The sequence below is a fragment of the Arachis stenosperma genome, chromosome 3 (assembly GCF_014773155.1).
Source record: "Arachis stenosperma cultivar V10309 chromosome 3, arast.V10309.gnm1.PFL2, whole genome shotgun sequence".
NCBI classification, from domain to species: domain Eukaryota; kingdom Viridiplantae; phylum Streptophyta; class Magnoliopsida; order Fabales; family Fabaceae; genus Arachis; species Arachis stenosperma.
The window spans coordinates 142,618,246-142,625,853 of record NC_080379.1 but is presented as its reverse complement, the minus strand read 5'-3'; the positions used below and the strand labels follow the sequence as shown (position 1 = coordinate 142,625,853).

The 7,608-nt window shown below is 41.0% G+C and overlaps 1 non-coding gene across 1 annotated transcript; it reads left to right on the top strand.

Annotated features, from left to right (window-relative positions):
- Nucleotides 1-5,871: 5,871 nt before the first annotated feature.
- LOC130971351 (small nucleolar RNA R71) lies at nucleotides 5,872-5,979 on the top strand. The gene has a single exon (XR_009082574.1). It is a non-coding gene; the product is annotated as a small nucleolar RNA R71 (small nucleolar RNA).
- Nucleotides 5,980-7,608: the final 1,629 nt, after the last annotated feature.

The window sequence follows — 7,608 nt, the reverse complement described above, 5'->3', positions numbered from 1 at the left end:
CCATGGCAAGCTCGTGTAGGGTTTCACCGTTGTCAATGGCTACCTCCTATCCTCTCAGTGAAAGCGATTGCATATGCTCTGTCACAGCATAGCGGAATTCAGCTGTCGGTTCTCGGTCAGGCCGGAATAATATCCATTGATACTTTTGCGTCTGTCACTAACGCCCCGCCTGCTAGGAGTTTGAAGCACGTCACAGTCATTCAGTCATTGAATCCTACTCAGAATACCACAGACAAGGTTAGACCTTCCGGATTCTCTTGAATGCTGCCATCAGTTCTCGCCTATACCACGAAGACTCCGATTAAAGAATCCAAGAGATATTCACTAGAGCCTTGATTGCTTGTAGAACAAGAGTGTTGTCAGTCACCTTGTTCATGAGTGAGAATGATGATGAGTGTCACGGATCATCACATTCATCAAGTTGAAGAACAAGTGATATCTTGGAACAAGAACAAGCGGAATTGAATGGAAGAACAATAGTAATTGCATTAATACTCGAGGTACAGCAGAGCTCCACACCTTAATCTATGGTGTGTAGAAACTCCACCGTTGAAAATACATAAGCATAAAGTCTAGGCATGGCCGAATGGCCAGCCTCCCAATGATCTAAGATAGCATAAAACACGAAGATAGCTACCCAGATATCTCAATACAATAGCAAAAGGTCCTACTTATAGAAAACTAGTAGCCTAGGGTGTACAGAGATGAGTAAATGACATAAAAATCCACTTCCGGGCCCACTTGGTGTGTGCTTGGGCTGAGCAATGAAGCATTTTCGTGTAGAGACTCTTCTTGGAGTTAAACGCCAGCTTTTATGCCAGTTTGGGCGTTTAACTCCCATTTGGGTGCCAGTTCCAGCGTTTAACGCTGGGATTTCTTGAGGTGACTTTGAACGCCGGTTTGGGCCATCAAATCTTGGGCAAAGTATGGACTATCATATATTGCTGGAAAGCCCAGGATGTCTACTTTCCAACGCCGTTGAGAGCGCGCCAATTGGGCTTCTGTAGCTCCAAAAAATCCACTTCGAGTGCAGGGAGGTCAGAATCCAACAGCATCTGCAGTCCTTTTCAGTCTCTGAATCAGATTTTTGCTCAGGTCCATCAATTTCAGCCAGAAAATACCTGAAATCACAGAAAAATACACAAACTCATAGTAAAGTCCAGAAAAGTGAATTTTAACTAAAAACTAATAAAAATATACTAAAAACTAACTAGATCATACCAAAAACATACTAAAAACAATGCCAAAAAGTATATAAATTATCCGCTCATCACAACACCAAACTTAAATTGTTGCTTGTCCTCAAGCAACTGAAAATCAAATAAGATAAAAAGAAGAGAATATGCAATGAATCCCAAAAACATCTATGAAGATCAGTATTAATTAGATGAGCGGGGCTTTTAGCTTTTTGCCTCTGAACAGTTTTGGCATCTCACTCTATCCTTTGAAATTCAGAATGGTTGGCTTCTTTAGGAACTCAGAATCCAGATAGTGTTATTGATTCTCCTAGTTAAGTATGATGATTCTTGAACACAGCTACTTTATGAGTCTTGGCCGTGGCCCAAAGCACTCTGTCTTCCAGTATTACCACCGGATACATACATGCCACAGACACATAATTGGGTGAACCTTTTCAGATTGTGACTCAGCTTTGCTAAAGTCCCCAATTAGAGGTGTCCAGGGTTCTTAAGCACACTCTTTTTGCCTTGGATCACAACTTTATTCTTTCTTTTTCCCCTTTTTTTTTCTTTTTCTCTTTTTTTTCGGTTTTTTTTTTTTTGTATTCACTGCTTTTTCTTGCTTCAAGAATCATTTTTAATGATTTTTCAGATCCTCAATAACATGTCTCCTTTTTCATCATTCTTTCAAGAGCCAACCTTCATGAACCACAAATTCAAGATACATATGCACTGTTTAAGCATACATTCAGAGAACAAGAGTATTGCCACCACATCAAAATAATTAAACTATTATAAAATTCAAAATTCATGCAATTCTTTCCTTTTTTCTCAATTAAGCACGTTTTTTATTCAAGAAAGGTGATGGATTCATAGGACATTCATAACTTTAAGGCATAGACACTAAGACTCTAATGATCACAAGACACAAACATGGATAAACATAAGCATAAAATTCGAAAAACAGAAGAATAAAGAACAAGGAAATTAAAGAACGGGTCCACCTTAGTGATGGCGGCTTTTTCTTCCTCTTGAAGATCCTATGGAGTGCTTGAGCTCCTCAATGTCTCTTCCTTGTCTTTGTTGCTCCTCCCTCATGATTCTTTGGTCTTCTCTAATTTCATGAAGGATGATGGAGTGTTCTTGATGCTCCACCCTTAGTTGTCCCATGTTGGAACTCAATTCTCCTAGGGAGGTGTTCAGTTGCTCCCAATAGTTTTGTGGAGGAAAGTGCATCCCTTGAGGTATCTCAGGGATCTCATGATGAGAGGGGTCTCTTGTGTGCTCCATCCTTTTCTTGGTGATGGGCTTGTCCTCATCAATGGGGGTGTCTCCTTCTATGTCAACTCCAACTGAATAACAGAGGTGACAAATGAGATGAGAAAAGGCTAGCCTTGCCAAGGTGGAAGACTTGTCCGCCACCTTATAAAGCTCTTGGGCTATAACCTCATGAACTTCCACTTCTTCTCCAATCATGATGCTATGAATCATGATGGCCCGGTCTAGAGTAACTTCGGACGGTTGCTAGTGGGAATGATTGAGCGTTGAATGAACTCCAACCATCCTCTAGCCATGGGTTTGAGGTCATGCCTTCTCAATTGAACCGGCTTGCCTCTTGAATCTCTCTTCCATTGTGCGCCCTCTTCACATATGACTGTGAGGACTTGGTCCAACCTTTGATCAAAGTTGACCCTTCTTGTGTAAGGATGTTCATCTCCTTGCATCATAGGCAAGTTGAACGCTACCCTCACACTTTCCGGACTGAAATCCAAGTATTTCCCCCGAACCATAGTAAGATAATTCTTTGGATTCGGTTCACACTTTGATCATGGTTCTTGGTGATCCATGCATTGGCATAGAATTCTTGAACCATCAAGATTCCGACTTGTTGAATGGGGTTGGTAAGCACTTCCCAACCTCTTCTTCGGATCTCATGGCGGATCTCCGGATATTCACCCCTTTTGAGTGAAAAGGGGACCTCGGGGATCACCTTCTTCAAGGCCACAACTTCATAGAAGTGGTCTTGATGCACCCTTGAGATGAATCTATCCATCTCCCATGACTCGGAGGTGGAAGCTTTTGCCTTCCCTTTCCTCTTTCTAGAGGTTTCTCCGGCCTTGGATGCCATAAATGGTTATGGAAAAACAAAAAGCAATGCTTTTACCACACCAAACTTAAAATGTTTGCTCGTCCTCGAGCAAAAGAAGAAAGAAGAGAGTAGAAGAAGAAGAAATGAGGAGAAAGGGAATGGCTTAGTATTCGGCCAAGGGGGAGAGAGATGGTGTTTAAGGTGTGTGAAAATGAAGGAGTGAAGGAGGGTTTATATAGGAGAGAGGGGAGATGGAGTTCGGCCATTATGGGTGGGTTTGGGAGGGAAAGTGGTTTGAATTTGAAGGGTGAGGTTGGTGGGGTTTTGTGAAGGATGGATGTGAGTGGTGAAGAGAAAGATGGGATATGATAGGTGAGGGGTTTTTGGGGAAGAGGTATTGAGGTGATTGGTGAAAGGGGGAAGAAGAGAGAGAGTGGTGGTGGGGTAGGTGGGGGTCCTGTGGGGTCCACAGATCCTGTGGTGTCAAGGAACAGTCATCCCTGCACCAAATGGCATCAAAATCCACGTTTTGAGCCATTTCTGGCGTTAAACGCCGGGCTGATGCCTATTCCTGGCGTTTAACGCCAGGTTCTTGCCCTTTTCTGGCGTTTAACGCCAGTCTGGTGCCTCTTTCTGGCGTTAAACGCCCAGAATGGTGCCAGACTGGGCGTTAAACGCCCAACTGCTAGGCTTACTGGCGTTTGAACGCCAGCAACATCTTCCTCCAGGGTGTGCTATTTTTTTTCCTGTTTTTCATTTTGTTTTTGCTTTTTTCATTGATTTTGTGACTTTTCATGATCATCAACCTACAAAAAAGATAAAATAACGAAAGGAAATAGTTAATTATAAAACATTGGGTTGCCTCCCAACAAGTGCTTCTTTACTGTCATTAGCTTGACAGAGGACTCTCATGGAGCCTCACAGATATTCAGAGCAATATGGGAACCTCCCAACACCAAACTTAGAGTTTGAATGTGGGGGTTCAACACCAAACTTAGAGTTTGGTTGTGGCCTCCCAACACCAAACTTAGAGTTTGACTGTGGGGGCTCTGTTTGGCTCTGTTTTGAGAGAAGCTCTTCATGCTTCTTTTCCATGGTGACAGAGGGATATCCTTGAGCCTTAAACACCAAGGATTTTTCATCCACTTGAATGATCAGTTCACCTCTATCAACATCAATCACAGCCTTTGCTGTGGCTAGGAAGGGTCTACCAAGGATGATGGATTCATCCATGCACTTCCCAGTCTCTAGGACTATGAAATCAGTAGGGATGTAGTGGTATTCAATCTTCACCACAACATCCTCTACAAGTCCATGAGCTTGTTTTCTTGAGTTGTCTGCCATCTCTAATGAGATTTTTGCAGCTTGCACCTCAAAGATCCCTAGCTTCTCCATTACAGAGAGGGGCATGAGGTTTACACTTGACCCTAAGTCACACAAGGCCTTCTTGAAGGTCATGGTGCCTATAGTACAAGGTATTGAAAACTTCCCAGGATCTTGTCTCTTTTGAGGTAATTTCTGCCTAGACAAGTCATCCAGTTCTTTGGTGAGCAAAGGAGGTTCATCCTCCCAAGTCTCATTTCCAAATAACTTGTCATTTAGCTTCATGATTGCTCCAAGTTATTTAGCAACTTGCTCTTCAGTGACATATTCATCCTCTTCAGAGGATGAATACTCATCAGAGCTCATGAAAGGCAGAAGTAAGTCCAATGGAATCTCTATGGTCTCATTTTGAGCCTCAGATTTCCATGGTTCCTCATTGGGGAACTCAGAGGAGGTTGGTGCACGCCCATTGAGGTCTTCCTCAGTGGCGTCCACCTCCTCTCTTTCCTCACCATATTCGGCCATGGTTATGGCTTTGCACTCTCCTTTTGGATTTTCTTCTGTATTACTTGGGAGAGTACTAGGAGGGAGTTCAGTAACTTTCTTGCTCAGCTGTCCCTTGTGCCTCCAAATTCCTAATGGAGGACCTTGTTTCAGTCATGAAACTTGAGTGGTTTTGATTAGATCAGAGACCATGGTTGCTAAGTCAGAGGGATTCTGCTTAGAACTCTCTGTCTGTTGCTGAGAAGATGATGGAAAAGGCTTGCCATTGCTAAACCTGTTTCTTCCACCATTATTGTTATTGAAACCTTGTTGAGGTCTCTCTTGATTCTTCCATGAGAAATTTGGGTGATTTCTCCATGAAGAATTATAGGTGTTTCCATAGGGTTCTCCTAGGTAATTCACCTCTTCCATTGAAGGGTTCTCAGGATCATAAGCTTCTTCCTTAGATGAAGCATCTTTAGTACTGCTTGGTGCATTTTGCATTCCAGACAGACTCTGAGAAATTAGATTGACTTGTTGAGTCAATATCTTATTCTGAGCCAGAATGGCATTCAGAGCATCAATCTCAAGAACTCCTTTCTTCTGACTAGTCCCATTGTTCACAGGATTCCTTTCAGAAGTGTACATGAATTGGTTATTTGCAACCATTTCAATGAGCTCTTGAGCCTCTGTAGGCGTCTTCTTCAGATGAAGAGATCCTCTAGCAGAGCTATCCAAAGACATCTTGGATAGTTCCGAGAGACCATCATAGAAAATACCTATGATGCTCCATTCAGAAAGCATGTCTGAGGGACATTTTCTGATTAATTGTTTGTATCTTTCCCAAGCTTCATAGAGGGATTCTCCATCCTTCTGTCTGAAGGTTTGGACTTCCACTCTAAGCTTACTCCATTTTTGAGGTGGAAAGAACTTTGCCAAGAAGGCATTGACTAGCTTTTCCCAAGAGTCCAGGCTATCTTTAGGTTGTGAGTCCAACCATATTCTAGCTCTGTCTCTTACAGCAAAAGGGAATAGCATCAGCCTGTAGACCTCAGGGTCAACCCCATTAGTCTTGACTGTGTCACAGATTTGCAAGAATTCAGCTAAAAACTGATGAGGATCTTCCAATGGAAGTCCATGGAACTTGCAATTCTGTTGCATTAGAGAAACTAATTGAGGCTTAAGCTCAAAGTTGTTTGCTCCAATGGCAGGGATAGAGATGCTTCTCCCATAGAAGTTGGGAGTAGGTGCAGTAAAGTCACCCAGCACCTTCCTTGCATTGTTTGCATTGTTGTTGTTTTTGGCTGCCATGTGTTCTTCTTCTTTGAAGAATTCGGTCAGGTCCTCTAAAGAGAGTTGTGCTTTGGCTTCTCTTAGCTTTCTCTTCAAGGTTCTTTCAGGTTCAGGGTCCGCTTCAACAAGAATGCCTTTGTCTTTGCTCCTGCTCATATGAAAGAGAAGAGAACAAGAAGATGTGGAATCTTCTATGTCACAGTATAGAGATTCCTTGAGGTGTCAGAGGAAAAGAAAAAATAGAAGAAAGAAGGTAGAAGAATTCAAACTTGATTAGATAGAGTTCGAATTGTGCATTAAGAGGGAGTAGTACTCCATAAATAGAAGGATGTGAGAAGGAGGGAAGAGAATTTTCGAAAATTAATTAGAAAGATGTCAAAAACATTGATTGATAATTTTCGAAAATTGAAAGTGGAGAAGAAATCAAGTGATTTTTGAAAAAAAATTTGAAATTAGAAGTTAAAAAGATTTGATTGAAAACTTGTTTTGAAAAAGATATGATTAAAGAGATATGATTGAAAAGATTTGATTTGAAAACAATTTTAAAAGATATGTTCTGAAAACAATTTTTTAAAAGATTTGATTTTGAAAATCAATGACTTGTCTAACAAGAAAAGATATGATTCAAACATTAAACCTTTCTTCAACAGAAAAGGCAACATACTTGAGATGTTCAATCAAATCATTAATTGTTAGTAAGTATCTTTGAAAAAGGAAAGGAATTGATTTTGAAAACATTTGATTGAAAAGATATGATTTGAAAAAGATTTGGTTTTGAAAAACTTTGAAAACTTGAAAAAAAAATGATTTGAAAAACAAAATCTTCCCCCTTTGCCATCCTGGCGTTAAACGCCCAGAATGGTATCCATTCTGGCGTTTAACGCCCAAAATGCACCCTTTTTGGGCGTTAAACGCCCAACCAGGTACCCTGGCTGGCGTTTAAACGCCAGTCTGTCCTTCTTCACTGGGCGTTTTGAACGCCCAGCTTTTTCTGTATAATTCCTCTGCAGCATGTTCTGAATCTTCAATTCTTTGTATTATTGACTTGAAAAGACACAAATTAAAAATTTTTAGATTTTTAATAATCAAAATGCAACAAGAATGAAATAACAATGCATGCAAGACACCAAACTTAGCAGTTTGTATACTACTGACACTATATGAGACACATAAACACTCAAGCCAAAAGAATTCAAAGATCAGAGTAAGAAATCATCAAGAATTATTTGAAGATCCTTAAGA